Raw genomic sequence first — 27199 nt, forward strand, 5'->3', positions numbered from 1 at the left:
TTTGCATCTTTATACTATTGAAAAATGGCATGTAAGGAATAGTATTGATTGAATTTGGGAAATGCGTTAAACATATTGTTAGAGCTTTCTGTTTTTATCAATATTGGATTGAGAATGCTGTCATGTGGATTGGTGGAAAAGCAAGGCATATGTACTATATGTTGTACGTGGATTGTGATGGAAATATAGGAAAGACATGTTCAAATAGTTGAGAGGATGGCAAGGATAACAAATGAGATAAGAATAAAATTTAAAAAGTGAAAAGAAAAAAGTAAAACAAAAAGTTGTTGAACGATGCCAACAACACGCGGTGTTCCCAAGCGGTCCCCCATCTAAGTACTAACCGCGCCCGACGCTGCTTAATTTCGGTGATCGGACGAGAACCGATGTATTCAGCGTGGTATGGTCGTTGGCGAAAGACGCATGCTTAGCGTAGCATTTTGTATTTCAAATGACAAGTATTTTTGCATCTTTATACTATTGAAAAATGGCATGTAAGGAATAGTATTGATTGAATTTGAAAAATGCGTTAAACAGCACAGATACATATTGTTTGAGCTGTCTGTATTTTATCAATATAGAATTGAGAATGCTGTCATGTGGATTGGTGGAAAAGCAAGGCATATGTACTATATGTTGTACGTGGATTGTGATGGAAATATAGGAAAGACATGTTCAAATAGTTGAGAGGATGGCAAGGATAACAAATGAGATAAGAATAAAATTTAAAAAGTGAAAAGAAAAAAGTAAAACAAAAAGTTGTTGAACGATGCCAACAACACGCGGTGTTCCCAAGCGGTCCCCCATCTAAGTACTAACCGCGCCCGACGCTGCTTAATTTCGGTGATCGGACGAGAACCGATGTATTCAGCGTGGTATGGTCGTTGGCGAAAGACGCATGCTTAGCGTAGCATTTTGTATTTCAAATGACAAGTATTTTTGCATCTTTATACTATTGAAAAATGGCATGTAAGGAATAGTATTGATTGAATTTGGGAAATGCGTTAAACATATTGTTAGAGCTTTCTGTTTTTTATCAATATAGAATTGAGAATGCTGTCATGTGGATTGGTGGAAAAGCAAGGCATATGTACTATATGTTGTACGTGGATTGTGATGGAAATATAGGAAAGACATGTTCAAATAGTTGAGAGGATGGCAAGGATAACAAATGAGATAAGAATAAAATTTAAAAAAGTGAAAAGAAAAAAAAGTAAAACAAAAAGTTGTTGAACGATGCCAACAACACGCGGTGTTCCCAAGCGGTCCCCCATCTAAGTACTAACCGCGCCCGACGCTGCTTAATTTCGGTGATCGGACGAGAACCGATGTATTCAGCGTGGTATGGTCGTTGGCGAAAGACGCATGCTTAGCGTAGCATTTTGTATTTCAAATGACAAGTATTTTTGCATCTTTATACTATTGAAAAATGGCATGTAAGGAATAGTATTGATTGAATTTGGGAAATGCGTTAAACATATTGTTAGAGCTTTCTGTTTTTATCAATATTGGATTGAGAATGCTGTCATGTGGATTGGTGGAAAAGCAAGGCATATGTACTATATGTTGTACGTGGATTGTGATGGAAATATAGGAAAGACATGTTCAAATAGTTGAGAGGATGGCAAGGATAACAAATGAGATAAGAATAAAATTTAAAAAAGTGAAAAGAAAAAAAAGTAAAACAAAAAGTTGTTGAACGATGCCAACAACACGCGGTGTTCCCAAGCGGTCCCCCATCTAAGTACTAACCGCGCCCGACGCTGCTTAATTTCGGTGATCGGACGAGAACCGATGTATTCAGCGTGGTATGGTCGTTGGCGAAAGACGCATGCTTAGCGTAGCATTTTATATTTCAAATGACAAGTATTTTTGCATCTTTATACTATTGAAAAATGGCATGTAAGGAATAGTATTGATTGAATTTGGGAAATGCGTTAAACATATTGTTAGAGCTTTCTGTTTTTATCAATATTGGATTGAGAATGCTGTCATGTGGATTGGTGGAAAAGCAAGGCATATGTACTATATGTTGTACGTGGATTGTGATGGAAATATAGGAAAGACATGTTCAAATAGTTGAGAGGATGGCAAGGATAACAAATGAGATAAGAATAAAATTTAAAAAAGTGAAAAGAAAAAAGTAAAACAAAAAGTTGTTGAACGATGCCAACAACACGCGGTGTTCCCAAGCGGTCCCCCATCTAAGTACTAACCGCGCCCGACGCTGCTTAATTTCGGTGATCGGACGAGAACCGATGTATTCAGCGTGGTATGGTCGTTGGCGAAAGACGCATGCTTAGCGTAGCATTTTGTATTTCAAATGACAAGTATTTTTGCATCTTTATACTATTGAAAAATGGCATGTAAGGAATAGTATTGATTGAATTTGAAAATGCGTTAAACAGCACAGATACATATTGTTTGAGCTGTCTGTATTTTATCAATATAGAATTGAGAATGCTGTCATGTGGATTGGTGGAAAAGCAAGGCATATGTACTATATGTTGTACGTGGATTGTGATGGAAATATAGGAAAGACATGTTCAAATAGTTGAGAGGATGGCAAGGATAACAAATGAGATAAGAATAAAATTTAAAAAAGTGAAAAGAAAAAAGTAAAACAAAAAGTTGTTGAACGATGCCAACAACACGCGGTGTTCCCAAGCGGTCCCCCATCTAAGTACTAACCGCGCCCGACGCTGCTTAATTTCGGTGATCGGACGAGAACCGATGTATTCAGCGTGGTATGGTCGTTGGCGAAAGACGCATGCTTAGCGTAGCATTTTATATTTCAAATGACAAGTATTTTTGCATCTTTATACTATTGAAAAATGGCATGTAAGGAATAGTATTGATTGAATTTGGGAAATGCGTTAAACATATTGTTAGAGCTTTCTGTTTTTATCAATATTGGATTGAGAATGCTGTCATGTGGATTGGTGGAAAAGCAAGGCATATGTACTATATGTTGTACGTGGATTGTGATGGAAATATAGGAAAGACATGTTCAAATAGTTGAGAGGATGGCAAGGATAACAAATGAGATAAGAATAAAATTTAAAAAAGTGAAAAGAAAAAAAGTAAAACAAAAGTTGTTGAACGATGCCAACAACACGCGGTGTTCCCAAGCGGTCCCCCATCTAAGTACTAACCGCGCCCGACGCTGCTTAATTTCGGTGATCGGACGAGAACCGATGTATTCAGCGTGGTATGGTCGTTGGCGAAAGACGCATGCTTAGCGTAGCATTTTGTATTTCAAATGACAAGTATTTTTGCATCTTTATACTATTGAAAAATGGCATGTAAGGAATAGTATTGATTGAATTTGAAAATGCGTTAAACAGCACAGATACATATTGTTTGAGCTGTCTGTATTTTATCAATATAGAATTGAGAATGCTGTCATGTGGATTGGTGGAAAAGCAAGGCATATGTACTATATGTTGTACGTGGATTGTGATGGAAATATAGGAAAGACATGTTCAAATAGTTGAGAGGATGGCAAGGATAACAAATGAGATAAGAATAAAATTTAAAAAGTGAAAAGAAAAAAGTAAAACAAAAAGTTGTTGAACGATGCCAACAACACGCGGTGTTCCCAAGCGGTCCCCCATCTAAGTACTAACCGCGCCCGACGCTGCTTAATTTCGGTGATCGGACGAGAACCGATGTATTCAGCGTGGTATGGTCGTTGGCGAAAGACGCATGCTTAGCGTAGCATTTTGTATTTCAAATGACAAGTATTTTTGCATCTTTATACTATTGAAAAATGGCATGTAAGGAATAGTATTGATTGAATTTGAAAATGCGTTAAACAGCACAGATACATATTGTTTGAGCTGTCTGTATTTTATCAATATAGAATTGAGAATGCTGTCATGTGGATTGGTGGAAAAGCAAGGCATATGTACTATATGTTGTACGTGGATTGTGATGGAAATATAGGAAAGACATGTTCAAATAGTTGAGAGGATGGCAAGGATAACAAATGAGATAAGAATAAAATTTAAAAAAGTGAAAAGAAAAAAAAGTAAAACAAAAGTTGTTGAACGATGCCAACAACACGCGGTGTTCCCAAGCGGTCCCCCATCTAAGTACTAACCGCGCCCGACGCTGCTTAATTTCGGTGATCGGACGAGAACCGATGTATTCAGCGTGGTATGGTCGTTGGCGAAAGACGCATGCTTAGCGTAGCATTTTGTATTTCAAATGACAAGTATTTTTGCATCTTTATACTATTGAAAAATGGCATGTAAGGAATAGTATTGATTGAATTTGGGAAATGCGTTAAACATATTGTTAGAGCTTTCTGTTTTTATCAATATTGGATTGAGAATGCTGTCATGTGGATTGGTGGAAAAGCAAGGCATATGTACTATATGTTGTACGTGGATTGTGATGGAAATATAGGAAAGACATGTTCAAATAGTTGAGAGGATGGCAAGGATAACAAATGAGATAAGAATAAAATTTAAAAAAGTGAAAAGAAAAAAAAGTAAAACAAAAGTTGTTGAACGATGCCAACAACACGCGGTGTTCCCAAGCGGTCCCCCATCTAAGTACTAACCGCGCCCGACGCTGCTTAATTTCGGTGATCGGACGAGAACCGATGTATTCAGCGTGGTATGGTCGTTGGCGAAAGACGCATGCTTAGCGTAGCATTTTATATTTCAAATGACAAGTATTTTTGCATCTTTATACTATTGAAAAATGGCATGTAAGGAATAGTATTGATTGAATTTGGGAAATGCGTTAAACATATTGTTAGAGCTTTCTGTTTTTATCAATATTGGATTGAGAATGCTGTCATGTGGATTGGTGGAAAAGCAAGGCATATGTACTATATGTTGTACGTGGATTGTGATGGAAATATAGGAAAGACATGTTCAAATAGTTGAGAGGATGGCAAGGATAACAAATGAGATAAGAATAAAATTTAAAAAGTGAAAAGAAAAAAGTAAAACAAAAAGTTGTTGAACGATGCCAACAACACGCGGTGTTCCCAAGCGGTCCCCCATCTAAGTACTAACCGCGCCCGACGCTGCTTAATTTCGGTGATCGGACGAGAACCGATGTATTCAGCGTGGTATGGTCGTTGGCGAAAGACGCATGCTTAGCGTAGCATTTTGTATTTCAAATGACAAGTATTTTTGCATCTTTATACTATTGAAAAATGGCATGTAAGGAATAGTATTGATTGAATTTGAAAATGCGTTAAACAGCACAGATACATATTGTTTGAGCTGTCTGTATTTTATCAATATAGAATTGAGAATGCTGTCATGTGGATTGGTGGAAAAGCAAGGCATATGTACTATATGTTGTACGTGGATTGTGATGGAAATATAGGAAAGACATGTTCAAATAGTTGAGAGGATGGCAAGGATAACAAATGAGATAAGAATAAAATTTAAAAAGTGAAAAGAAAAAAGTAAAACAAAAAGTTGTTGAACGATGCCAACAACACGCGGTGTTCCCAAGCGGTCCCCCATCTAAGTACTAACCGCGCCCGACGCTGCTTAATTTCGGTGATCGGACGAGAACCGATGTATTCAGCGTGGTATGGTCGTTGGCGAAAGACGCATGCTTAGCGTAGCATTTTGTATTTCAAATGACAAGTATTTTTGCATCTTTATACTATTGAAAAATGGCATGTAAGGAATAGTATTGATTGAATTTGAAAATGCGTTAAACAGCACAGATACATATTGTTTGAGCTGTCTGTATTTTATCAATATAGAATTGAGAATGCTGTCATGTGGATTGGTGGAAAAGCAAGGCATATGTACTATATGTTGTACGTGGATTGTGATGGAAATATAGGAAAGACATGTTCAAATAGTTGAGAGGATGGCAAGGATAACAAATGAGATAAGAATAAAATTTAAAAAGTGAAAAGAAAAAAGTAAAACAAAAGTTGTTGAACGATGCCAACAACACGCGGTGTTCCCAAGCGGTCCCCCATCTAAGTACTAACCGCGCCCGACGCTGCTTAATTTCGGTGATCGGACGAGAACCGATGTATTCAGCGTGGTATGGTCGTTGGCGAAAGACGCATGCTTAGCGTAGCATTTTGTATTTCAAATGACAAGTATTTTTGCATCTTTATACTATTGAAAAATGGCATGTAAGGAATAGTATTGATTGAATTTGAAAAATGCGTTAAACAGCACAGATACATATTGTTTGAGCTGTCTGTATTTTATCAATATAGAATTGAGAATGCTGTCATGTGGATTGGTGGAAAAGCAAGGCATATGTACTATATGTTGTACGTGGATTGTGATGGAAATATAGGAAAGACATGTTCAAATAGTTGAGAGGATGGCAAGGATAACAAATGAGATAAGAATAAAATTTAAAAAAGTGAAAAGAAAAAAGTAAAACAAAAAGTTGTTGAACGATGCCAACAACACGCGGTGTTCCCAAGCGGTCCCCCATCTAAGTACTAACCGCGCCCGACGCTGCTTAATTTCGGTGATCGGACGAGAACCGATGTATTCAGCGTGGTATGGTCGTTGGCGAAAGACGCATGCTTAGCGTAGCATTTTGTATTTCAAATGACAAGTATTTTTGCATCTTTATACTATTGAAAAATGGCATGTAAGGAATAGTATTGATTGAATTTGAAAATGCGTTAAACAGCACAGATACATATTGTTTGAGCTGTCTGTATTTTATCAATATAGAATTGAGAATGCTGTCATGTGGATTGGTGGAAAAGCAAGGCATATGTACTATATGTTGTACGTGGATTGTGATGGAAATATAGGAAAGACATGTTCAAATAGTTGAGAGGATGGCAAGGATAACAAATGAGATAAGAATAAAATTTAAAAAGTGAAAAGAAAAAAGTAAAACAAAAGTTGTTGAACGATGCCAACAACACGCGGTGTTCCCAAGCGGTCCCCCATCTAAGTACTAACCGCGCCCGACGCTGCTTAATTTCGGTGATCGGACGAGAACCGATGTATTCAGCGTGGTATGGTCGTTGGCGAAAGACGCATGCTTAGCGTAGCATTTTGTATTTCAAATGACAAGTATTTTTGCATCTTTATACTATTGAAAAATGGCATGTAAGGAATAGTATTGATTGAATTTGAAAATGCGTTAAACAGCACAGATACATATTGTTTGAGCTGTCTGTATTTTATCAATATAGAATTGAGAATGCTGTCATGTGGATTGGTGGAAAAGCAAGGCATATGTACTATATGTTGTACGTGGATTGTGATGGAAATATAGGAAAGACATGTTCAAATAGTTGAGAGGATGGCAAGGATAACAAATGAGATAAGAATAAAATTTAAAAAGTGAAAAGAAAAAAGTAAAACAAAAGTTGTTGAACGATGCCAACAACACGCGGTGTTCCCAAGCGGTCCCCCATCTAAGTACTAACCGCGCCCGACGCTGCTTAATTTCGGTGATCGGACGAGAACCGATGTATTCAGCGTGGTATGGTCGTTGGCGAAAGACGCATGCTTAGCGTAGCATTTTGTATTTCAAATGACAAGTATTTTTGCATCTTTATACTATTGAAAAATGGCATGTAAGGAATAGTATTGATTGAATTTGGGAAATGCGTTAAACATATTGTTAGAGCTTTCTGTTTTTATCAATATTGGATTGAGAATGCTGTCATGTGGATTGGTGGAAAAGCAAGGCATATGTACTATATGTTGTACGTGGATTGTGATGGAAATATAGGAAAGACATGTTCAAATAGTTGAGAGGATGGCAAGGATAACAAATGAGATAAGAATAAAATTTAAAAAAGTGAAAAGAAAAAAAAGTAAAACAAAAAGTTGTTGAACGATGCCAACAACACGCGGTGTTCCCAAGCGGTCCCCCATCTAAGTACTAACCGCGCCCGACGCTGCTTAATTTCGGTGATCGGACGAGAACCGATGTATTCAGCGTGGTATGGTCGTTGGCGAAAGACGCATGCTTAGCGTAGCATTTTGTATTTCAAATGACAAGTATTTTTGCATCTTTATACTATTGAAAAATGGCATGTAAGGAATAGTATTGATTGAATTTGAAAATGCGTTAAACAGCACAGATACATATTGTTTGAGCTGTCTGTATTTTATCAATATAGAATTGAGAATGCTGTCATGTGGATTGGTGGAAAAGCAAGGCATATGTACTATATGTTGTACGTGGATTGTGATGGAAATATAGGAAAGACATGTTCAAATAGTTGAGAGGATGGCAAGGATAACAAATGAGATAAGAATAAAATTTAAAAAAGTGAAAAGAAAAAAAGTAAAACAAAAGTTGTTGAACGATGCCAACAACACGCGGTGTTCCCAAGCGGTCCCCCATCTAAGTACTAACCGCGCCCGACGCTGCTTAATTTCGGTGATCGGACGAGAACCGATGTATTCAGCGTGGTATGGTCGTTGGCGAAAGACGCATGCTTAGCGTAGCATTTTGTATTTCAAATGACAAGTATTTTTGCATCTTTATACTATTGAAAAATGGCATGTAAGGAATAGTATTGATTGAATTTGGGAAATGCGTTAAACATATTGTTAGAGCTTTCTGTTTTTATCAATATTGGATTGAGAATGCTGTCATGTGGATTGGTGGAAAAGCAAGGCATATGTACTATATGTTGTACGTGGATTGTGATGGAAATATAGGAAAGACATGTTCAAATAGTTGAGAGGATGGCAAGGATAACAAATGAGATAAGAATAAAATTTAAAAAGTGAAAAGAAAAAAGTAAAACAAAAGTTGTTGAACGATGCCAACAACACGCGGTGTTCCCAAGCGGTCCCCCATCTAAGTACTAACCGCGCCCGACGCTGCTTAATTTCGGTGATCGGACGAGAACCGATGTATTCAGCGTGGTATGGTCGTTGGCGAAAGACGCATGCTTAGCGTAGCATTTTGTATTTCAAATGACAAGTATTTTTGCATCTTTATACTATTGAAAAATGGCATGTAAGGAATAGTATTGATTGAATTTGGGAAATGCGTTAAACATATTGTTAGAGCTTTCTGTTTTTATCAATATTGGATTGAGAATGCTGTCATGTGGATTGGTGGAAAAGCAAGGCATATGTACTATATGTTGTACGTGGATTGTGATGGAAATATAGGAAAGACATGTTCAAATAGTTGAGAGGATGGCAAGGATAACAAATGAGATAAGAATAAAATTTAAAAAGTGAAAAGAAAAAAGTAAAACAAAAGTTGTTGAACGATGCCAACAACACGCGGTGTTCCCAAGCGGTCCCCCATCTAAGTACTAACCGCGCCCGACGCTGCTTAATTTCGGTGATCGGACGAGAACCGATGTATTCAGCGTGGTATGGTCGTTGGCGAAAGACGCATGCTTAGCGTAGCATTTTGTATTTCAAATGACAAGTATTTTTGCATCTTTATACTATTGAAAAATGGCATGTAAGGAATAGTATTGATTGAATTTGAAAATGCGTTAAACAGCACAGATACATATTGTTTGAGCTGTCTGTATTTTATCAATATAGAATTGAGAATGCTGTCATGTGGATTGGTGGAAAAGCAAGGCATATGTACTATATGTTGTACGTGGATTGTGATGGAAATATAGGAAAGACATGTTCAAATAGTTGAGAGGATGGCAAGGATAACAAATGAGATAAGAATAAAATTTAAAAAGTGAAAAGAAAAAAGTAAAACAAAAGTTGTTGAACGATGCCAACAACACGCGGTGTTCCCAAGCGGTCCCCCATCTAAGTACTAACCGCGCCCGACGCTGCTTAATTTCGGTGATCGGACGAGAACCGATGTATTCAGCGTGGTATGGTCGTTGGCGAAAGACGCATGCTTAGCGTAGCATTTTGTATTTCAAATGACAAGTATTTTTGCATCTTTATACTATTGAAAAATGGCATGTAAGGAATAGTATTGATTGAATTTGAAAATGCGTTAAACAGCACAGATACATATTGTTTGAGCTGTCTGTATTTTATCAATATAGAATTGAGAATGCTGTCATGTGGATTGGTGGAAAAGCAAGGCATATGTACTATATGTTGTACGTGGATTGTGATGGAAATATAGGAAAGACATGTTCAAATAGTTGAGAGGATGGCAAGGATAACAAATGAGATAAGAATAAAATTTAAAAAAGTGAAAAGAAAAAAAAGTAAAACAAAAAGTTGTTGAACGATGCCAACAACACGCGGTGTTCCCAAGCGGTCCCCCATCTAAGTACTAACCGCGCCCGACGCTGCTTAATTTCGGTGATCGGACGAGAACCGATGTATTCAGCGTGGTATGGTCGTTGGCGAAAGACGCATGCTTAGCGTAGCATTTTGTATTTCAAATGACAAGTATTTTTGCATCTTTATACTATTGAAAAATGGCATGTAAGGAATAGTATTGATTGAATTTGGGAAATGCGTTAAACATATTGTTAGAGCTTTCTGTTTTTATCAATATTGGATTGAGAATGCTGTCATGTGGATTGGTGGAAAAGCAAGGCATATGTACTATATGTTGTACGTGGATTGTGATGGAAATATAGGAAAGACATGTTCAAATAGTTGAGAGGATGGCAAGGATAACAAATGAGATAAGAATAAAATTTAAAAAGTGAAAAGAAAAAAGTAAAACAAAAGTTGTTGAACGATGCCAACAACACGCGGTGTTCCCAAGCGGTCCCCCATCTAAGTACTAACCGCGCCCGACGCTGCTTAATTTCGGTGATCGGACGAGAACCGATGTATTCAGCGTGGTATGGTCGTTGGCGAAAGACGCATGCTTAGCGTAGCATTTTGTATTTCAAATGACAAGTATTTTTGCATCTTTATACTATTGAAAAATGGCATGTAAGGAATAGTATTGATTGAATTTGAAAATGCGTTAAACAGCACAGATACATATTGTTTGAGCTGTCTGTATTTTATCAATATAGAATTGAGAATGCTGTCATGTGGATTGGTGGAAAAGCAAGGCATATGTACTATATGTTGTACGTGGATTGTGATGGAAATATAGGAAAGACATGTTCAAATAGTTGAGAGGATGGCAAGGATAACAAATGAGATAAGAATAAAATTTAAAAAGTGAAAAGAAAAAAGTAAAACAAAAGTTGTTGAACGATGCCAACAACACGCGGTGTTCCCAAGCGGTCCCCCATCTAAGTACTAACCGCGCCCGACGCTGCTTAATTTCGGTGATCGGACGAGAACCGATGTATTCAGCGTGGTATGGTCGTTGGCGAAAGACGCATGCTTAGCGTAGCATTTTGTATTTCAAATGACAAGTATTTTTGCATCTTTATACTATTGAAAAATGGCATGTAAGGAATAGTATTGATTGAATTTGGGAAATGCGTTAAACATATTGTTAGAGCTTTCTGTTTTTATCAATATTGGATTGAGAATGCTGTCATGTGGATTGGTGGAAAAGCAAGGCATATGTACTATATGTTGTACGTGGATTGTGATGGAAATATAGGAAAGACATGTTCAAATAGTTGAGAGGATGGCAAGGATAACAAATGAGATAAGAATAAAATTTAAAAAGTGAAAAGAAAAAAGTAAAACAAAAGTTGTTGAACGATGCCAACAACACGCGGTGTTCCCAAGCGGTCCCCCATCTAAGTACTAACCGCGCCCGACGCTGCTTAATTTCGGTGATCGGACGAGAACCGATGTATTCAGCGTGGTATGGTCGTTGGCGAAAGACGCATGCTTAGCGTAGCATTTTGTATTTCAAATGACAAGTATTTTTGCATCTTTATACTATTGAAAAATGGCATGTAAGGAATAGTATTGATTGAATTTGAAAATGCGTTAAACAGCACAGATACATATTGTTTGAGCTGTCTGTATTTTATCAATATAGAATTGAGAATGCTGTCATGTGGATTGGTGGAAAAGCAAGGCATATGTACTATATGTTGTACGTGGATTGTGATGGAAATATAGGAAAGACATGTTCAAATAGTTGAGAGGATGGCAAGGATAACAAATGAGATAAGAATAAAATTTAAAAAGTGAAAAGAAAAAAGTAAAACAAAAGTTGTTGAACGATGCCAACAACACGCGGTGTTCCCAAGCGGTCCCCATCTAAGTACTAACCGCGCCCGACGCTGCTTAATTTCGGTGATCGGACGAGAACCGATGTATTCAGCGTGGTATGGTCGTTGGCGAAAGACGCATGCTTAGCGTAGCATTTTGTATTTCAAATGACAAGTATTTTTGCATCTTTATACTATTGAAAAATGGCATGTAAGGAATAGTATTGATTGAATTTGAAAATGCGTTAAACAGCACAGATACATATTGTTTGAGCTGTCTGTATTTTATCAATATAGAATTGAGAATGCTGTCATGTGGATTGGTGGAAAAGCAAGGCATATGTACTATATGTTGTACGTGGATTGTGATGGAAATATAGGAAAGACATGTTCAAATAGTTGAGAGGATGGCAAGGATAACAAATGAGATAAGAATAAAATTTAAAAAGTGAAAAGAAAAAAGTAAAACAAAAGTTGTTGAACGATGCCAACAACACGCGGTGTTCCCAAGCGGTCCCCCATCTAAGTACTAACCGCGCCCGACGCTGCTTAATTTCGGTGATCGGACGAGAACCGATGTATTCAGCGTGGTATGGTCGTTGGCGAAAGACGCATGCTTAGCGTAGCATTTTGTATTTCAAATGACAAGTATTTTTGCATCTTTATACTATTGAAAAATGGCATGTAAGGAATAGTATTGATTGAATTTGAAAATGCGTTAAACAGCACAGATACATATTGTTTGAGCTGTCTGTATTTTATCAATATAGAATTGAGAATGCTGTCATGTGGATTGGTGGAAAAGCAAGGCATATGTACTATATGTTGTACGTGGATTGTGATGGAAATATAGGAAAGACATGTTCAAATAGTTGAGAGGATGGCAAGGATAACAAATGAGATAAGAATAAAATTTAAAAAAGTGAAAAGAAAAAAAAGTAAAACAAAAGTTGTTGAACGATGCCAACAACACGCGGTGTTCCCAAGCGGTCCCCCATCTAAGTACTAACCGCGCCCGACGCTGCTTAATTTCGGTGATCGGACGAGAACCGATGTATTCAGCGTGGTATGGTCGTTGGCGAAAGACGCATGCTTAGCGTAGCATTTTGTATTTCAAATGACAAGTATTTTTGCATCTTTATACTATTGAAAAATGGCATGTAAGGAATAGTATTGATTGAATTTGAAAATGCGTTAAACAGCACAGATACATATTGTTTGAGCTGTCTGTATTTTATCAATATAGAATTGAGAATGCTGTCATGTGGATTGGTGGAAAAGCAAGGCATATGTACTATATGTTGTACGTGGATTGTGATGGAAATATAGGAAAGACATGTTCAAATAGTTGAGAGGATGGCAAGGATAACAAATGAGATAAGAATAAAATTTAAAAAAGTGAAAAGAAAAAAAAGTAAAACAAAAAGTTGTTGAACGATGCCAACAACACGCGGTGTTCCCAAGCGGTCCCCCATCTAAGTACTAACCGCGCCCGACGCTGCTTAATTTCGGTGATCGGACGAGAACCGATGTATTCAGCGTGGTATGGTCGTTGGCGAAAGACGCATGCTTAGCGTAGCATTTTGTATTTCAAATGACAAGTATTTTTGCATCTTTATACTATTGAAAAATGGCATGTAAGGAATAGTATTGATTGAATTTGGGAAATGCGTTAAACATATTGTTAGAGCTTTCTGTTTTTATCAATATTGGATTGAGAATGCTGTCATGTGGATTGGTGGAAAAGCAAGGCATATGTACTATATGTTGTACGTGGATTGTGATGGAAATATAGGAAAGACATGTTCAAATAGTTGAGAGGATGGCAAGGATAACAAATGAGATAAGAATAAAATTTAAAAAAGTGAAAAGAAAAAAAAGTAAAACAAAAGTTGTTGAACGATGCCAACAACACGCGGTGTTCCCAAGCGGTCCCCCATCTAAGTACTAACCGCGCCCGACGCTGCTTAATTTCGGTGATCGGACGAGAACCGATGTATTCAGCGTGGTATGGTCGTTGGCGAAAGACGCATGCTTAGCGTAGCATTTTGTATTTCAAATGACAAGTATTTTTGCATCTTTATACTATTGAAAAATGGCATGTAAGGAATAGTATTGATTGAATTTGGGAAATGCGTTAAACATATTGTTAGAGCTTTCTGTTTTTATCAATATTGGATTGAGAATGCTGTCATGTGGATTGGTGGAAAAGCAAGGCATATGTACTATATGTTGTACGTGGATTGTGATGGAAATATAGGAAAGACATGTTCAAATAGTTGAGAGGATGGCAAGGATAACAAATGAGATAAGAATAAAATTTAAAAAAGTGAAAAGAAAAAAAGTAAAACAAAAGTTGTTGAACGATGCCAACAACACGCGGTGTTCCCAAGCGGTCCCCCATCTAAGTACTAACCGCGCCCGACGCTGCTTAATTTCGGTGATCGGACGAGAACCGATGTATTCAGCGTGGTATGGTCGTTGGCGAAAGACGCATGCTTAGCGTAGCATTTTGTATTTCAAATGACAAGTATTTTTGCATCTTTATACTATTGAAAAATGGCATGTAAGGAATAGTATTGATTGAATTTGAAAAATGCGTTAAACAGCACAGATACATATTGTTTGAGCTGTCTGTATTTTATCAATATAGAATTGAGAATGCTGTCATGTGGATTGGTGGAAAAGCAAGGCATATGTACTATATGTTGTACGTGGATTGTGATGGAAATATAGGAAAGACATGTTCAAATAGTTGAGAGGATGGCAAGGATAACAAATGAGATAAGAATAAAATTTAAAAAGTGAAAAGAAAAAAGTAAAACAAAAAGTTGTTGAACGATGCCAACAACACGCGGTGTTCCCAAGCGGTCCCCCATCTAAGTACTAACCGCGCCCGACGCTGCTTAATTTCGGTGATCGGACGAGAACCGATGTATTCAGCGTGGTATGGTCGTTGGCGAAAGACGCATGCTTAGCGTAGCATTTTGTATTTCAAATGACAAGTATTTTTGCATCTTTATACTATTGAAAAATGGCATGTAAGGAATAGTATTGATTGAATTTGAAAATGCGTTAAACAGCACAGATACATATTGTTTGAGCTGTCTGTATTTTATCAATATAGAATTGAGAATGCTGTCATGTGGATTGGTGGAAAAGCAAGGCATATGTACTATATGTTGTACGTGGATTGTGATGGAAATATAGGAAAGACATGTTCAAATAGTTGAGAGGATGGCAAGGATAACAAATGAGATAAGAATAAAATTTAAAAAGTGAAAAGAAAAAAGTAAAACAAAAGTTGTTGAACGATGCCAACAACACGCGGTGTTCCCAAGCGGTCCCCCATCTAAGTACTAACCGCGCCCGACGCTGCTTAATTTCGGTGATCGGACGAGAACCGATGTATTCAGCGTGGTATGGTCGTTGGCGAAAGACGCATGCTTAGCGTAGCATTTTGTATTTCAAATGACAAGTATTTTTGCATCTTTATACTATTGAAAAATGGCATGTAAGGAATAGTATTGATTGAATTTGGGAAATGCGTTAAACATATTGTTAGAGCTTTCTGTTTTTATCAATATTGGATTGAGAATGCTGTCATGTGGATTGGTGGAAAAGCAAGGCATATGTACTATATGTTGTACGTGGATTGTGATGGAAATATAGGAAAGACATGTTCAAATAGTTGAGAGGATGGCAAGGATAACAAATGAGATAAGAATAAAATTTAAAAAGTGAAAAGAAAAAAGTAAAACAAAAGTTGTTGAACGATGCCAACAACACGCGGTGTTCCCAAGCGGTCCCCCATCTAAGTACTAACCGCGCCCGACGCTGCTTAATTTCGGTGATCGGACGAGAACCGATGTATTCAGCGTGGTATGGTCGTTGGCGAAAGACGCATGCTTAGCGTAGCATTTTATATTTCAAATGACAAGTATTTTTGCATCTTTATACTATTGAAAAATGGCATGTAAGGAATAGTATTGATTGAATTTGGGAAATGCGTTAAACATATTGTTAGAGCTTTCTGTTTTTATCAATATTGGATTGAGAATGCTGTCATGTGGATTGGTGGAAAAGCAAGGCATATGTACTATATGTTGTACGTGGATTGTGATGGAAATATAGGAAAGACATGTTCAAATAGTTGAGAGGATGGCAAGGATAACAAATGAGATAAGAATAAAATTTAAAAAGTGAAAAGAAAAAAGTAAAACAAAAAGTTGTTGAACGATGCCAACAACACGCGGTGTTCCCAAGCGGTCCCCCATCTAAGTACTAACCGCGCCCGACGCTGCTTAATTTCGGTGATCGGACGAGAACCGATGTATTCAGCGTGGTATGGTCGTTGGCGAAAGACGCATGCTTAGCGTAGCATTTTGTATTTCAAATGACAAGTATTTTTGCATCTTTATACTATTGAAAAATGGCATGTAAGGAATAGTATTGATTGAATTTGAAAAATGCGTTAAACAGCACAGATACATATTGTTTGAGCTGTCTGTATTTTATCAATATAGAATTGAGAATGCTGTCATGTGGATTGGTGGAAAAGCAAGGCATATGTACTATATGTTGTACGTGGATTGTGATGGAAATATAGGAAAGACATGTTCAAATAGTTGAGAGGATGGCAAGGATAACAAATGAGATAAGAATAAAATTTAAAAAGTGAAAAGAAAAAAGTAAAACAAAAGTTGTTGAACGATGCCAACAACACGCGGTGTTCCCAAGCGGTCCCCCATCTAAGTACTAACCGCGCCCGACGCTGCTTAATTTCGGTGATCGGACGAGAACCGATGTATTCAGCGTGGTATGGTCGTTGGCGAAAGACGCATGCTTAGCGTAGCATTTTGTATTTCAAATGACAAGTATTTTTGCATCTTTATACTATTGAAAAATGGCATGTAAGGAATAGTATTGATTGAATTTGAAAAATGCGTTAAACAGCACAGATACATATTGTTTGAGCTGTCTGTATTTTATCAATATAGAATTGAGAATGCTGTCATGTGGATTGGTGGAAAAGCAAGGCATATGTACTATATGTTGTACGTGGATTGTGATGGAAATATAGGAAAGACATGTTCAAATAGTTGAGAGGATGGCAAGGATAACAAATGAGATAAGAATAAAATTTAAAAAGTGAAAAGAAAAAAGTAAAACAAAAGTTGTTGAACGATGCCAACAACACGCGGTGTTCCCAAGCGGTCCCCCATCTAAGTACTAACCGCGCCCGACGCTGCTTAATTTCGGTGATCGGACGAGAACCGATGTATTCAGCGTGGTATGGTCGTTGGCGAAAGACGCATGCTTAGCGTAGCATTTTGTATTTCAAATGACAAGTATTTTTGCATCTTTATACTATTGAAAAATGGCATGTAAGGAATAGTATTGATTGAATTTGAAAAATGCGTTAAACAGCACAGATACATATTGTTTGAGCTGTCTGTATTTTATCAATATAGAATTGAGAATGCTGTCATGTGGATTGGTGGAAAAGCAAGGCATATGTACTATATGTTGTACGTGGATTGTGATGGAAATATAGGAAAGACATGTTCAAATAGTTGAGAGGATGGCAAGGATAACAAATGAGATAAGAATAAAATTTAAAAAGTGAAAAGAAAAAAGTAAAACAAAAAGTTGTTGAACGATGCCAACAACACGCGGTGTTCCCAAGCGGTCCCCCATCTAAGTACTAACCGCGCCCGACGCTGCTTAATTTCGGTGATCGGACGAGAACCGATGTATTCAGCGTGGTATGGTCGTTGGCGAAAGACGCATGCTTAGCGTAGCATTTTGTATTTCAAATGACAAGTATTTTTGCATCTTTATACTATTGAAAAATGGCATGTAAGGAATAGTATTGATTGAATTTGAAAAATGCGTTAAACAGCACAGATACATATTGTTTGAGCTGTCTGTATTTTATCAATATAGAATTGAGAATGCTGTCATGTGGATTGGTGGAAAAGCAAGGCATATGTACTATATGTTGTACGTGGATTGTGATGGAAATATAGGAAAGACATGTTCAAATAGTTGAGAGGATGGCAAGGATAACAAATGAGATAAGAATAAAATTTAAAAAAGTGAAAAGAAAAAAAAGTAAAACAAAAAGTTGTTGAACGATGCCAACAACACGCGGTGTTCCCAAGCGGTCCCCCATCTAAGTACTAACCGCGCCCGACGCTGCTTAATTTCGGTGATCGGACGAGAACCGATGTATTCAGCGTGGTATGGTCGTTGGCGAAAGACGCATGCTTAGCGTAGCATTTTGTATTTCAAATGACAAGTATTTTTGCATCTTTATACTATTGAAAAATGGCATGTAAGGAATAGTATTGATTGAATTTGGGAAATGCGTTAAACATATTGTTAGAGCTTTCTGTTTTTATCAATATTGGATTGAGAATGCTGTCATGTGGATTGGTGGAAAAGCAAGGCATATGTACTATATGTTGTACGTGGATTGTGATGGAAATATAGGAAAGACATGTTCAAATAGTTGAGAGGATGGCAAGGATAACAAATGAGATAAGAATAAAATTTAAAAAGTGAAAAGAAAAAAGTAAAACAAAAAGTTGTTGAACGATGCCAACAACACGCGGTGTTCCCAAGCGGTCCCCCATCTAAGTACTAACCGCGCCCGACGCTGCTTAATTTCGGTGATCGGACGAGAACCGATGTATTCAGCGTGGTATGGTCGTTGGCGAAAGACGCATGCTTAGCGTAGCATTTTGTATTTCAAATGACAAGTATTTTTGCATCTTTATACTATTGAAAAATGGCATGTAAGGAATAGTATTGATTGAATTTGGGAAATGCGTTAAACATATTGTTAGAGCTTTCTGTTTTTATCAATATTGGATTGAGAATGCTGTCATGTGGATTGGTGGAAAAGCAAGGCATATGTACTATATGTTGTACGTGGATTGTGATGGAAATATAGGAAAGACATGTTCAAATAGTTGAGAGGATGGCAAGGATAACAAATGAGATAAGAATAAAATTTAAAAAAGTGAAAAGAAAAAAAAGTAAAACAAAAGTTGTTGAACGATGCCAACAACACGCGGTGTTCCCAAGCGGTCCCCCATCTAAGTACTAACCGCGCCCGACGCTGCTTAATTTCGGTGATCGGACGAGAACCGATGTATTCAGCGTGGTATGGTCGTTGGCGAAAGACGCATGCTTAGCGTAGCATTTTGTATTTCAAATGACAAGTATTTTTGCATCTTTATACTATTGAAAAATGGCATGTAAGGAATAGTATTGATTGAATTTGAAAATGCGTTAAACAGCACAGATACATATTGTTTGAGCTGTCTGTATTTTATCAATATAGAATTGAGAATGCTGTCATGTGGATTGGTGGAAAAGCAAGGCATATGTACTATATGTTGTACGTGGATTGTGATGGAAATATAGGAAAGACATGTTCAAATAGTTGAGAGGATGGCAAGGATAACAAATGAGATAAGAATAAAATTTAAAAAAGTGAAAAGAAAAAAAAGTAAAACAAAAAGTTGTTGAACGATGCCAACAACACGCGGTGTTCCCAAGCGGTCCCCCATCTAAGTACTAACCGCGCCCGACGCTGCTTAATTTCGGTGATCGGACGAGAACCGATGTATTCAGCGTGGTATGGTCGTTGGCGAAAGACGCATGCTTAGCGTAGCATTTTATATTTCAAATGACAAGTATTTTTGCATCTTTATACTATTGAAAAATGGCATGTAAGGAATAGTATTGATTGAATTTGGGAAATGCGTTAAACATATTGTTAGAGCTTTCTGTTTTTATCAATATTGGATTGAGAATGCTGTCATGTGGATTGGTGGAAAAGCAAGGCATATGTACTATATGTTGTACGTGGATTGTGATGGAAATATAGGAAAGACATGTTCAAATAGTTGAGAGGATGGCAAGGATAACAAATGAGATAAGAATAAAATTTAAAAAAGTGAAAAGAAAAAAAAGTAAAACAAAAAGTTGTTGAACGATGCCAACAACACGCGGTGTTCCCAAGCGGTCCCCCATCTAAGTACTAACCGCGCCCGACGCTGCTTAATTTCGGTGATCGGACGAGAACCGATGTATTCAGCGTGGTATGGTCGTTGGCGAAAGACGCATGCTTAGCGTAGCATTTTGTATTTCAAATGACAAGTATTTTTGCATCTTTATACTATTGAAAAATGGCATGTAAGGAATAGTATTGATTGAATTTGAAAAATGCGTTAAACAGCACAGATACATATTGTTTGAGCTGTCTGTATTTTATCAATATAGAATTGAGAATGCTGTCATGTGGATTGGTGGAAAAGCAAGGCATATGTACTATATGTTGTACGTGGATTGTGATGGAAATATAGGAAAGACATGTTCAAATAGTTGAGAGGATGGCAAGGATAACAAATGAGATAAGAATAAAATTTAAAAAGTGAAAAGAAAAAAGTAAAACAAAAAGTTGTTGAACGATGCCAACAACACGCGGTGTTCCCAAGCGGTCCCCCATCTAAGTACTAACCGCGCCCGACGCTGCTTAATTTCGGTGATCGGACGAGAACCGATGTATTCAGCGTGGTATGGTCGTTGGCGAAAGACGCATGCTTAGCGTAGCATTTTGTATTTCAAATGACAAGTATTTTTGCATCTTTATACTATTGAAAAATGGCATGTAAGGAATAGTATTGATTGAATTTGGGAAATGCGTTAAACATATTGTTAGAGCTTTCTGTTTTTATCAATATTGGATTGAGAATGCTGTCATGTGGATTGGTGGAAAAGCAAGGCATATGTACTATATGTTGTACGTGGATTGTGATGGAAATATAGGAAAGACATGTTCAAATAGTTGAGAGGATGGCAAGGATAACAAATGAGATAAGAATAAAATTTAAAAAGTGAAAAGAAAAAAGTAAAACAAAAAGTTGTTGAACGATGCCAACAACACGCGGTGTTCCCAAGCGGTCCCCCATCTAAGTACTAACCGCGCCCGACGCTGCTTAATTTCGGTGATCGGACGAGAACCGATGTATTCAGCGTGGTATGGTCGTTGGCGAAAGACGCATGCTTAGCGTAGCATTTTATATTTCAAATGACAAGTATTTTTGCATCTTTATACTATTGAAAAATGGCATGTAAGGAATAGTATTGATTGAATTTGGGAAATGCGTTAAACATATTGTTAGAGCTTTCTGTTTTTATCAATATTGGATTGAGAATGCTGTCATGTGGATTGGTGGAAAAGCAAGGCATATGTACTATATGTTGTACGTGGATTGTGATGGAAATATAGGAAAGACATGTTCAAATAGTTGAGAGGATGGCAAGGATAACAAATGAGATAAGAATAAAATTTAAAAAAGTGAAAAGAAAAAAAAGTAAAACAAAAGTTGTTGAACGATGCCAACAACACGCGGTGTTCCCAAGCGGTCCCCCATCTAAGTACTAACCGCGCCCGACGCTGCTTAATTTCGGTGATCGGACGAGAACCGATGTATTCAGCGTGGTATGGTCGTTGGCGAAAGACGCATGCTTAGCGTAGCATTTTGTATTTCAAATGACAAGTATTTTTGCATCTTTATACTATTGAAAAATGGCATGTAAGGAATAGTATTGATTGAATTTGAAAATGCGTTAAACAGCACAGATACATATTGTTTGAGCTGTCTGTATTTTATCAATATAGAATTGAGAATGCTGTCATGTGGATTGGTGGAAAAGCAAGGCATATGTACTATATGTTGTACGTGGATTGTGATGGAAATATAGGAAAGACATGTTCAAATAGTTGAGAGGATGGCAAGGATAACAAATGAGATAAGAATAAAATTTAAAAAAGTGAAAAGAAAAAAAAGTAAAACAAAAAGTTGTTGAACGATGCCAACAACACGCGGTGTTCCCAAGCGGTCCCCCCATCTAAGTACTAACCGCGCCCGACGCTGCTTAATTTCGGTGATCGGACGAGAACCGATGTATTCAGCGTGGTATGGTCGTTGGCGAAAGACGCATGCTTAGCGTAGCATTTTATATTTCAAATGACAAGTATTTTTGCATCTTTATACTATTGAAAAATGGCATGTAAGGAATAGTATTGATTGAATTTGGGAAATGCGTTAAACATATTGTTAGAGCTTTCTGTTTTTATCAATATTGGATTGAGAATGCTGTCATGTGGATTGGTGGAAAAGCAAGGCATATGTACTATATGTTGTACGTGGATTGTGATGGAAATATAGGAAAGACATGTTCAAATAGTTGAGAGGATGGCAAGGATAACAAATGAGATAAGAATAAAATTTAAAAAGTGAAAAGAAAAAAGTAAAACAAAAAGTTGTTGAACGATGCCAACAACACGCGGTGTTCCCAAGCGGTCCCCCATCTAAGTACTAACCGCGCCCGACGCTGCTTAATTTCGGTGATCGGACGAGAACCGATGTATTCAGCGTGGTATGGTCGTTGGCGAAAGACGCATGCTTAGCGTAGCATTTTATATTTCAAATGACAAGTATTTTTGCATCTTTATACTATTGAAAAATGGCATGTAAGGAATAGTATTGATTGAATTTGGGAAATGCGTTAAACATATTGTTAGAGCTTTCTGTTTTTATCAATATTGGATTGAGAATGCTGTCATGTGGATTGGTGGAAAAGCAAGGCATATGTACTATATGTTGTACGTGGATTGTGATGGAAATATAGGAAAGACATGTTCAAATAGTTGAGAGGATGGCAAGGATAACAAATGAGATAAGAATAAAATTTAAAAAAGTGAAAAGAAAAAAAAGTAAAACAAAAAGTTGTTGAACGATGCCAACAACACGCGGTGTTCCCAAGCGGTCCCCCATCTAAGTACTAACCGCGCCCGACGCTGCTTAATTTCGGTGATCGGACGAGAACCGATGTATTCAGCGTGGTATGGTCGTTGGCGAAAGACGCATGCTTAGCGTAGCATTTTGTATTTCAAATGACAAGTATTTTTGCATCTTTATACTATTGAAAAATGGCATGTAAGGAATAGTATTGATTGAATTTGAAAATGCGTTAAACAGCACAGATACATATTGTTTGAGCTGTCTGTATTTTATCAATATAGAATTGAGAATGCTGTCATGTGGATTGGTGGAAAAGCAAGGCATATGTACTATATGTTGTACGTGGATTGTGATGGAAATATAGGAAAGACATGTTCAAATAGTTGAGAGGATGGCAAGGATAACAAATGAGATAAGAATAAAATTTAAAAAGTGAAAAGAAAAAAGTAAAACAAAAAGTTGTTGAACGATGCCAACAACACGCGGTGTTCCCAAGCGGTCCCCCATCTAAGTACTAACCGCGCCCGACGCTGCTTAATTTCGGTGATCGGACGAGAACCGATGTATTCAGCGTGGTATGGTCGTTGGCGAAAGACGCATGCTTAGCGTAGCATTTTGTATTTCAAATGACAAGTATTTTTGCATCTTTATACTATTGAAAAATGGCATGTAAGGAATAGTATTGATTGAATTTGAAAAATGCGTTAAACAGCACAGATACATATTGTTTGAGCTGTCTGTATTTTATCAATATAGAATTGAGAATGCTGTCATGTGGATTGGTGGAAAAGCAAGGCATATGTACTATATGTTGTACGTGGATTGTGATGGAAATATAGGAAAGACATGTTCAAATAGTTGAGAGGATGGCAAGGATAACAAATGAGATAAGAATAAAATTTAAAAAAGTGAAAAGAAAAAAAAGTAAAACAAAAAGTTGTTGAACGATGCCAACAACACGCGGTGTTCCCAAGCGGTCCCCCATCTAAGTACTAACCGCGCCCGACGCTGCTTAATTTCGGTGATCGGACGAGAACCGATGTATTCAGCGTGGTATGGTCGTTGGCGAAAGACGCATGCTTAGCGTAGCATTTTGTATTTCAAATGACAAGTATTTTTGCATCTTTATACTATTGAAAAATGGCATGTAAGGAATAGTATTGATTGAATTTGGGAAATGCGTTAAACATATTGTTAGAGCTTTCTGTTTTTATCAATATTGGATTGAGAATGCTGTCATGTGGATTGGTGGAAAAGCAAGGCATATGTACTATATGTTGTACGTGGATTGTGATGGAAATATAGGAAAGACATGTTCAAATAGTTGAGAGGATGGCAAGGATAACAAATGAGATAAGAATAAAATTTAAAAAAGTGAAAAGAAAAAAGTAAAACAAAAAGTTGTTGAACGATGCCAACAACACGCGGTGTTCCCAAGCGGTCCCCCATCTAAGTACTAACCGCGCCCGACGCTGCTTAATTTCGGTGATCGGACGAGAACCGATGTATTCAGCGTGGTATGGTCGTTGGCGAAAGACGCATGCTTAGCGTAGCATTTTGTATTTCAAATGACAAGTATTTTTGCATCTTTATACTATTGAAAAATGGCATGTAAGGAATAGTATTGATTGAATTTGGGAAATGCGTTAAACATATTGTTAGAGCTTTCTGTTTTTATCAATATTGGATTGAGAATGCTGTCATGTGGATTGGTGGAAAAGCAAGGCATATGTACTATATGTTGTACGTGGATTGTGATGGAAATATAGGAAAGACATGTTCAAATAGTTGAGAGGATGGCAAGGATAACAAATGAGATAAGAATAAAATTTAAAAAAGTGAAAAGAAAAAAGTAAAACAAAAAGTTGTTGAACGATGCCAACAACACGCGGTGTTCCCAAGCGGTCCCCCATCTAAGTACTAACCGCGCCCGACGCTGCTTAATTTCGGTGATCGGACGAGAACCGATGTATTCAGCGTGGTATGGTCGTTGGCGAAAGACGCATGCTTAGCGTAGCATTTTGTATTTCAAATGACAAGTATTTTTGCATCTTTATACTATTGAAAAATGGCATGTAAGGAATAGTATTGATTGAATTTGAAAAATGCGTTAAACAGCACAGATACATATTGTTTGAGCTGTCTGTATTTTATCAATATAGAATTGAGAATGCTGTCATGTGGATTGGTGGAAAAGCAAGGCATATGTACTATATGTTGTACGTGGATTGTGATGGAAATATAGGAAGGACATGTTCAAATAGTTGAGAGGATGGCAAGGATAACAAATGAGATAAGAATAAAATTTAAAAAGTGAAAAGAAAAAAGTAAAACAAAAAGTTGTTGAACGATGCCAACAACACGCGGTGTTCCCAAGCGGTCCCCCATCTAAGTACTAACCGCGCCCGACGCTGCTTAATTTCGGTGATCGGACGAGAACCGATGTATTCAGCGTGGTATGGTCGTTGGCGAAAGACGCATGCTTAGCGTAGCATTTTATATTTCAAATGACAAGTATTTTTGCATCTTTATACTATTGAAAAATGGCATGTAAGGAATAGTATTGATTGAATTTGGGAAATGCGTTAAACATATTGTTAGAGCTTTCTGTTTTTATCAATATTGGATTGAGAATGCTGTCATGTGGATTGGTGGAAAAGCAAGGCATATGTACTATATGTTGTACGTGGATTGTGATGGAAATATAGGAAAGACATGTTCAAATAGTTGAGAGGATGGCAAGGATAACAAATGAGATAAGAATAAAATTTAAAAAGTGAAAAGAAAAAAGTAAAACAAAAAGTTGTTGAACGATGCCAACAACACGCGGTGTTCCCAAGCGGTCCCCCATCTAAGTACTAACCGCGCCCGACGCTGCTTAATTTCGGTGATCGGACGAGAACCGATGTATTCAGCGTGGTATGGTCGTTGGCGAAAGACGCATGCTTAGCGTAGCATTTTGTATTTCAAATGACAAGTATTTTTGCATCTTTATACTATTGAAAAATGGCATGTAAGGAATAGTATTGATTGAATTTGAAAAATGCGTTAAACAGCACAGATACATATTGTTTGAGCTGTCTGTATTTTATCAATATAGAATTGAGAATGCTGTCATGTGGATTGGTGGAAAAGCAAGGCATATGTACTATATGTTGTACGTGGATTGTGATGGAAATATAGGAAAGACATGTTCAAATAGTTGAGAGGATGGCAAGGATAACAAATGAGATAAGAATAAAATTTAAAAAAGTGAAAAGAAAAAAAAGTAAAACAAAAGTTGTTGAACGATGCCAACAACACGCGGTGTTCCCAAGCGGTCCCCCATCTAAGTACTAACCGCGCCCGACGCTGCTTAATTTCGGTGATCGGACGAGAACCGATGTATTCAGCGTGGTATGGTCGTTGGCGAAAGACGCATGCTTAGCGTAGCATTTTGTATTTCAAATGACAAGTATTTTTGCATCTTTATACTATTGAAAAATGGCATGTAAGGAATAGTATTGATTGAATTTGGGAAATGCGTTAAACATATTGTTAGAGCTTTCTGTTTTTATCAATATTGGATTGAGAATGCTGTCATGTGGATTGGTGGAAAAGCAAGGCATATGTACTATATGTTGTACGTGGATTGTGATGGAAATATAGGAAAGACATGTTCAAATAGTTGAGAGGATGGCAAGGATAACAAATGAGATAAGAATAAAATTTAAAAAAGTGAAAAGAAAAAAAAGTAAAACAAAAAGTTGTTGAACGATGCCAACAACACGCGGTGTTCCCAAGCGGTCCCCCATCTAAGTACTAACCGCGCCCGACGCTGCTTAATTTCGGTGATCGGACGAGAACCGATGTATTCAGCGTGGTATGGTCGTTGGCGAAAGACGCATGCTTAGCGTAGCATTTTATATTTCAAATGACAAGTATTTTTGCATCTTTATACTATTGAAAAATGGCATGTAAGGAATAGTATTAATTGAATTTGGGAAATGCGTTAAACATATTGTTAGAGCTTTCTGTTTTTTATCAATATTGGATTGAGAATGCTGTCATGTGGATTGGTGGAAAAGCAAGGCATATGTACTATATGTTGTACGTGGATTGTGATGGAAATATAGGAAAGACATGTTCAAATAGTTGAGAGGATGGCAAGGATAACAAATGAGATAAGAATAAAATTTAAAAAAGTGAAAAGAAAAAAAAGTAAAACAAAAAGTTGTTGAACGATGCCAACAACACGCGGTGTTCCCAAGCGGTCCCCCATCTAAGTACTAACCGCGCCCGACGCTGCTTAATTTCGGTGATCGGACGAGAACCGATGTATTCAGCGTGGTATGGTCGTTGGCGAAAG

General features: G+C 37.3%; 58 non-coding genes across 58 annotated transcripts; all 58 read right to left on the minus strand.

Annotated features, from left to right (window-relative positions):
• Window positions 1-295: 295 nt before the first annotated feature.
• LOC133846693 (5S ribosomal RNA) lies at window positions 296-414 on the minus strand. The gene has a single exon (XR_009895034.1). It is a non-coding gene; the product is annotated as a 5S ribosomal RNA (ribosomal RNA).
• Window positions 415-770: 356 nt separating this feature from the next.
• On the minus strand, window positions 771-889 carry LOC133846694 (5S ribosomal RNA). The gene has a single exon (XR_009895035.1). It is a non-coding gene; the product is annotated as a 5S ribosomal RNA (ribosomal RNA).
• A 348-nt stretch (window positions 890-1237) lies between these two features.
• Window positions 1238-1356, minus strand: LOC133846695 (5S ribosomal RNA). Its single transcript, XR_009895036.1, has one exon. It is a non-coding gene; the product is annotated as a 5S ribosomal RNA (ribosomal RNA).
• A 347-nt stretch (window positions 1357-1703) lies between these two features.
• Window positions 1704-1822, minus strand: LOC133846696 (5S ribosomal RNA). The gene has a single exon (XR_009895037.1). It is a non-coding gene; the product is annotated as a 5S ribosomal RNA (ribosomal RNA).
• Window positions 1823-2167: 345 nt separating this feature from the next.
• Window positions 2168-2286, minus strand: LOC133846697 (5S ribosomal RNA). Its single transcript, XR_009895038.1, has one exon. It is a non-coding gene; the product is annotated as a 5S ribosomal RNA (ribosomal RNA).
• Window positions 2287-2642: 356 nt separating this feature from the next.
• On the minus strand, window positions 2643-2761 carry LOC133846700 (5S ribosomal RNA). The gene has a single exon (XR_009895040.1). It is a non-coding gene; the product is annotated as a 5S ribosomal RNA (ribosomal RNA).
• Window positions 2762-3106: 345 nt separating this feature from the next.
• Window positions 3107-3225, minus strand: LOC133846701 (5S ribosomal RNA). The gene has a single exon (XR_009895041.1). It is a non-coding gene; the product is annotated as a 5S ribosomal RNA (ribosomal RNA).
• A 355-nt stretch (window positions 3226-3580) lies between these two features.
• On the minus strand, window positions 3581-3699 carry LOC133846702 (5S ribosomal RNA). Its single transcript, XR_009895042.1, has one exon. It is a non-coding gene; the product is annotated as a 5S ribosomal RNA (ribosomal RNA).
• Window positions 3700-4056: 357 nt separating this feature from the next.
• LOC133846703 (5S ribosomal RNA) lies at window positions 4057-4175 on the minus strand. Its single transcript, XR_009895043.1, has one exon. It is a non-coding gene; the product is annotated as a 5S ribosomal RNA (ribosomal RNA).
• Window positions 4176-4521: 346 nt separating this feature from the next.
• Window positions 4522-4640, minus strand: LOC133846704 (5S ribosomal RNA). Its single transcript, XR_009895044.1, has one exon. It is a non-coding gene; the product is annotated as a 5S ribosomal RNA (ribosomal RNA).
• A 344-nt stretch (window positions 4641-4984) lies between these two features.
• LOC133846534 (5S ribosomal RNA) lies at window positions 4985-5103 on the minus strand. Its single transcript, XR_009894882.1, has one exon. It is a non-coding gene; the product is annotated as a 5S ribosomal RNA (ribosomal RNA).
• A 355-nt stretch (window positions 5104-5458) lies between these two features.
• LOC133846535 (5S ribosomal RNA) lies at window positions 5459-5577 on the minus strand. The gene has a single exon (XR_009894883.1). It is a non-coding gene; the product is annotated as a 5S ribosomal RNA (ribosomal RNA).
• A 354-nt stretch (window positions 5578-5931) lies between these two features.
• Window positions 5932-6050, minus strand: LOC133846536 (5S ribosomal RNA). The gene has a single exon (XR_009894884.1). It is a non-coding gene; the product is annotated as a 5S ribosomal RNA (ribosomal RNA).
• A 357-nt stretch (window positions 6051-6407) lies between these two features.
• LOC133846537 (5S ribosomal RNA) lies at window positions 6408-6526 on the minus strand. Its single transcript, XR_009894885.1, has one exon. It is a non-coding gene; the product is annotated as a 5S ribosomal RNA (ribosomal RNA).
• A 354-nt stretch (window positions 6527-6880) lies between these two features.
• On the minus strand, window positions 6881-6999 carry LOC133846538 (5S ribosomal RNA). The gene has a single exon (XR_009894886.1). It is a non-coding gene; the product is annotated as a 5S ribosomal RNA (ribosomal RNA).
• A 354-nt stretch (window positions 7000-7353) lies between these two features.
• On the minus strand, window positions 7354-7472 carry LOC133846540 (5S ribosomal RNA). The gene has a single exon (XR_009894888.1). It is a non-coding gene; the product is annotated as a 5S ribosomal RNA (ribosomal RNA).
• A 347-nt stretch (window positions 7473-7819) lies between these two features.
• On the minus strand, window positions 7820-7938 carry LOC133846541 (5S ribosomal RNA). The gene has a single exon (XR_009894889.1). It is a non-coding gene; the product is annotated as a 5S ribosomal RNA (ribosomal RNA).
• A 356-nt stretch (window positions 7939-8294) lies between these two features.
• LOC133846542 (5S ribosomal RNA) lies at window positions 8295-8413 on the minus strand. The gene has a single exon (XR_009894890.1). It is a non-coding gene; the product is annotated as a 5S ribosomal RNA (ribosomal RNA).
• Window positions 8414-8756: 343 nt separating this feature from the next.
• On the minus strand, window positions 8757-8875 carry LOC133846544 (5S ribosomal RNA). The gene has a single exon (XR_009894891.1). It is a non-coding gene; the product is annotated as a 5S ribosomal RNA (ribosomal RNA).
• Window positions 8876-9218: 343 nt separating this feature from the next.
• Window positions 9219-9337, minus strand: LOC133846545 (5S ribosomal RNA). The gene has a single exon (XR_009894892.1). It is a non-coding gene; the product is annotated as a 5S ribosomal RNA (ribosomal RNA).
• A 354-nt stretch (window positions 9338-9691) lies between these two features.
• On the minus strand, window positions 9692-9810 carry LOC133846546 (5S ribosomal RNA). Its single transcript, XR_009894893.1, has one exon. It is a non-coding gene; the product is annotated as a 5S ribosomal RNA (ribosomal RNA).
• Window positions 9811-10168: 358 nt separating this feature from the next.
• LOC133846547 (5S ribosomal RNA) lies at window positions 10169-10287 on the minus strand. Its single transcript, XR_009894894.1, has one exon. It is a non-coding gene; the product is annotated as a 5S ribosomal RNA (ribosomal RNA).
• Window positions 10288-10630: 343 nt separating this feature from the next.
• LOC133846548 (5S ribosomal RNA) lies at window positions 10631-10749 on the minus strand. The gene has a single exon (XR_009894895.1). It is a non-coding gene; the product is annotated as a 5S ribosomal RNA (ribosomal RNA).
• A 354-nt stretch (window positions 10750-11103) lies between these two features.
• LOC133846549 (5S ribosomal RNA) lies at window positions 11104-11222 on the minus strand. The gene has a single exon (XR_009894896.1). It is a non-coding gene; the product is annotated as a 5S ribosomal RNA (ribosomal RNA).
• A 343-nt stretch (window positions 11223-11565) lies between these two features.
• On the minus strand, window positions 11566-11684 carry LOC133846550 (5S ribosomal RNA). The gene has a single exon (XR_009894897.1). It is a non-coding gene; the product is annotated as a 5S ribosomal RNA (ribosomal RNA).
• A 354-nt stretch (window positions 11685-12038) lies between these two features.
• On the minus strand, window positions 12039-12156 carry LOC133846609 (5S ribosomal RNA). Its single transcript, XR_009894952.1, has one exon. It is a non-coding gene; the product is annotated as a 5S ribosomal RNA (ribosomal RNA).
• A 354-nt stretch (window positions 12157-12510) lies between these two features.
• Window positions 12511-12629, minus strand: LOC133846552 (5S ribosomal RNA). The gene has a single exon (XR_009894899.1). It is a non-coding gene; the product is annotated as a 5S ribosomal RNA (ribosomal RNA).
• Window positions 12630-12986: 357 nt separating this feature from the next.
• LOC133846553 (5S ribosomal RNA) lies at window positions 12987-13105 on the minus strand. The gene has a single exon (XR_009894900.1). It is a non-coding gene; the product is annotated as a 5S ribosomal RNA (ribosomal RNA).
• A 358-nt stretch (window positions 13106-13463) lies between these two features.
• Window positions 13464-13582, minus strand: LOC133846554 (5S ribosomal RNA). Its single transcript, XR_009894901.1, has one exon. It is a non-coding gene; the product is annotated as a 5S ribosomal RNA (ribosomal RNA).
• Window positions 13583-13928: 346 nt separating this feature from the next.
• Window positions 13929-14047, minus strand: LOC133846555 (5S ribosomal RNA). Its single transcript, XR_009894902.1, has one exon. It is a non-coding gene; the product is annotated as a 5S ribosomal RNA (ribosomal RNA).
• A 345-nt stretch (window positions 14048-14392) lies between these two features.
• On the minus strand, window positions 14393-14511 carry LOC133846556 (5S ribosomal RNA). The gene has a single exon (XR_009894903.1). It is a non-coding gene; the product is annotated as a 5S ribosomal RNA (ribosomal RNA).
• A 356-nt stretch (window positions 14512-14867) lies between these two features.
• LOC133846557 (5S ribosomal RNA) lies at window positions 14868-14986 on the minus strand. Its single transcript, XR_009894904.1, has one exon. It is a non-coding gene; the product is annotated as a 5S ribosomal RNA (ribosomal RNA).
• Window positions 14987-15340: 354 nt separating this feature from the next.
• LOC133846558 (5S ribosomal RNA) lies at window positions 15341-15459 on the minus strand. Its single transcript, XR_009894905.1, has one exon. It is a non-coding gene; the product is annotated as a 5S ribosomal RNA (ribosomal RNA).
• Window positions 15460-15802: 343 nt separating this feature from the next.
• LOC133846560 (5S ribosomal RNA) lies at window positions 15803-15921 on the minus strand. The gene has a single exon (XR_009894906.1). It is a non-coding gene; the product is annotated as a 5S ribosomal RNA (ribosomal RNA).
• A 344-nt stretch (window positions 15922-16265) lies between these two features.
• LOC133846561 (5S ribosomal RNA) lies at window positions 16266-16384 on the minus strand. The gene has a single exon (XR_009894907.1). It is a non-coding gene; the product is annotated as a 5S ribosomal RNA (ribosomal RNA).
• A 355-nt stretch (window positions 16385-16739) lies between these two features.
• Window positions 16740-16858, minus strand: LOC133846562 (5S ribosomal RNA). Its single transcript, XR_009894908.1, has one exon. It is a non-coding gene; the product is annotated as a 5S ribosomal RNA (ribosomal RNA).
• Window positions 16859-17213: 355 nt separating this feature from the next.
• On the minus strand, window positions 17214-17332 carry LOC133846564 (5S ribosomal RNA). Its single transcript, XR_009894910.1, has one exon. It is a non-coding gene; the product is annotated as a 5S ribosomal RNA (ribosomal RNA).
• Window positions 17333-17688: 356 nt separating this feature from the next.
• Window positions 17689-17807, minus strand: LOC133846565 (5S ribosomal RNA). The gene has a single exon (XR_009894911.1). It is a non-coding gene; the product is annotated as a 5S ribosomal RNA (ribosomal RNA).
• A 359-nt stretch (window positions 17808-18166) lies between these two features.
• On the minus strand, window positions 18167-18285 carry LOC133846566 (5S ribosomal RNA). The gene has a single exon (XR_009894912.1). It is a non-coding gene; the product is annotated as a 5S ribosomal RNA (ribosomal RNA).
• A 344-nt stretch (window positions 18286-18629) lies between these two features.
• On the minus strand, window positions 18630-18748 carry LOC133846567 (5S ribosomal RNA). Its single transcript, XR_009894913.1, has one exon. It is a non-coding gene; the product is annotated as a 5S ribosomal RNA (ribosomal RNA).
• A 346-nt stretch (window positions 18749-19094) lies between these two features.
• On the minus strand, window positions 19095-19213 carry LOC133846568 (5S ribosomal RNA). Its single transcript, XR_009894914.1, has one exon. It is a non-coding gene; the product is annotated as a 5S ribosomal RNA (ribosomal RNA).
• Window positions 19214-19571: 358 nt separating this feature from the next.
• Window positions 19572-19690, minus strand: LOC133846569 (5S ribosomal RNA). The gene has a single exon (XR_009894915.1). It is a non-coding gene; the product is annotated as a 5S ribosomal RNA (ribosomal RNA).
• A 347-nt stretch (window positions 19691-20037) lies between these two features.
• LOC133846570 (5S ribosomal RNA) lies at window positions 20038-20156 on the minus strand. Its single transcript, XR_009894916.1, has one exon. It is a non-coding gene; the product is annotated as a 5S ribosomal RNA (ribosomal RNA).
• Window positions 20157-20512: 356 nt separating this feature from the next.
• LOC133846571 (5S ribosomal RNA) lies at window positions 20513-20631 on the minus strand. The gene has a single exon (XR_009894917.1). It is a non-coding gene; the product is annotated as a 5S ribosomal RNA (ribosomal RNA).
• A 344-nt stretch (window positions 20632-20975) lies between these two features.
• Window positions 20976-21094, minus strand: LOC133846572 (5S ribosomal RNA). The gene has a single exon (XR_009894918.1). It is a non-coding gene; the product is annotated as a 5S ribosomal RNA (ribosomal RNA).
• A 346-nt stretch (window positions 21095-21440) lies between these two features.
• LOC133846573 (5S ribosomal RNA) lies at window positions 21441-21559 on the minus strand. Its single transcript, XR_009894919.1, has one exon. It is a non-coding gene; the product is annotated as a 5S ribosomal RNA (ribosomal RNA).
• Window positions 21560-21917: 358 nt separating this feature from the next.
• LOC133846611 (5S ribosomal RNA) lies at window positions 21918-22037 on the minus strand. The gene has a single exon (XR_009894954.1). It is a non-coding gene; the product is annotated as a 5S ribosomal RNA (ribosomal RNA).
• A 344-nt stretch (window positions 22038-22381) lies between these two features.
• On the minus strand, window positions 22382-22500 carry LOC133846576 (5S ribosomal RNA). The gene has a single exon (XR_009894921.1). It is a non-coding gene; the product is annotated as a 5S ribosomal RNA (ribosomal RNA).
• A 347-nt stretch (window positions 22501-22847) lies between these two features.
• Window positions 22848-22966, minus strand: LOC133846577 (5S ribosomal RNA). The gene has a single exon (XR_009894922.1). It is a non-coding gene; the product is annotated as a 5S ribosomal RNA (ribosomal RNA).
• A 355-nt stretch (window positions 22967-23321) lies between these two features.
• On the minus strand, window positions 23322-23440 carry LOC133846578 (5S ribosomal RNA). Its single transcript, XR_009894923.1, has one exon. It is a non-coding gene; the product is annotated as a 5S ribosomal RNA (ribosomal RNA).
• Window positions 23441-23799: 359 nt separating this feature from the next.
• LOC133846579 (5S ribosomal RNA) lies at window positions 23800-23918 on the minus strand. The gene has a single exon (XR_009894924.1). It is a non-coding gene; the product is annotated as a 5S ribosomal RNA (ribosomal RNA).
• Window positions 23919-24263: 345 nt separating this feature from the next.
• Window positions 24264-24382, minus strand: LOC133846580 (5S ribosomal RNA). The gene has a single exon (XR_009894925.1). It is a non-coding gene; the product is annotated as a 5S ribosomal RNA (ribosomal RNA).
• A 345-nt stretch (window positions 24383-24727) lies between these two features.
• LOC133846581 (5S ribosomal RNA) lies at window positions 24728-24846 on the minus strand. The gene has a single exon (XR_009894926.1). It is a non-coding gene; the product is annotated as a 5S ribosomal RNA (ribosomal RNA).
• Window positions 24847-25202: 356 nt separating this feature from the next.
• LOC133846582 (5S ribosomal RNA) lies at window positions 25203-25321 on the minus strand. Its single transcript, XR_009894927.1, has one exon. It is a non-coding gene; the product is annotated as a 5S ribosomal RNA (ribosomal RNA).
• A 344-nt stretch (window positions 25322-25665) lies between these two features.
• LOC133846583 (5S ribosomal RNA) lies at window positions 25666-25784 on the minus strand. Its single transcript, XR_009894928.1, has one exon. It is a non-coding gene; the product is annotated as a 5S ribosomal RNA (ribosomal RNA).
• A 358-nt stretch (window positions 25785-26142) lies between these two features.
• On the minus strand, window positions 26143-26261 carry LOC133846584 (5S ribosomal RNA). Its single transcript, XR_009894929.1, has one exon. It is a non-coding gene; the product is annotated as a 5S ribosomal RNA (ribosomal RNA).
• Window positions 26262-26608: 347 nt separating this feature from the next.
• LOC133846585 (5S ribosomal RNA) lies at window positions 26609-26727 on the minus strand. The gene has a single exon (XR_009894930.1). It is a non-coding gene; the product is annotated as a 5S ribosomal RNA (ribosomal RNA).
• Window positions 26728-27075: 348 nt separating this feature from the next.
• LOC133846587 (5S ribosomal RNA) lies at window positions 27076-27194 on the minus strand. The gene has a single exon (XR_009894932.1). It is a non-coding gene; the product is annotated as a 5S ribosomal RNA (ribosomal RNA).
• Between the last annotated feature and the right edge of the window lie 5 nt (window positions 27195-27199).

Source organism: Drosophila sulfurigaster, chromosome 3 (genome assembly GCF_023558435.1).
Source record: "Drosophila sulfurigaster albostrigata strain 15112-1811.04 chromosome 3, ASM2355843v2, whole genome shotgun sequence".
NCBI classification, from domain to species: domain Eukaryota; kingdom Metazoa; phylum Arthropoda; class Insecta; order Diptera; family Drosophilidae; genus Drosophila; species Drosophila sulfurigaster.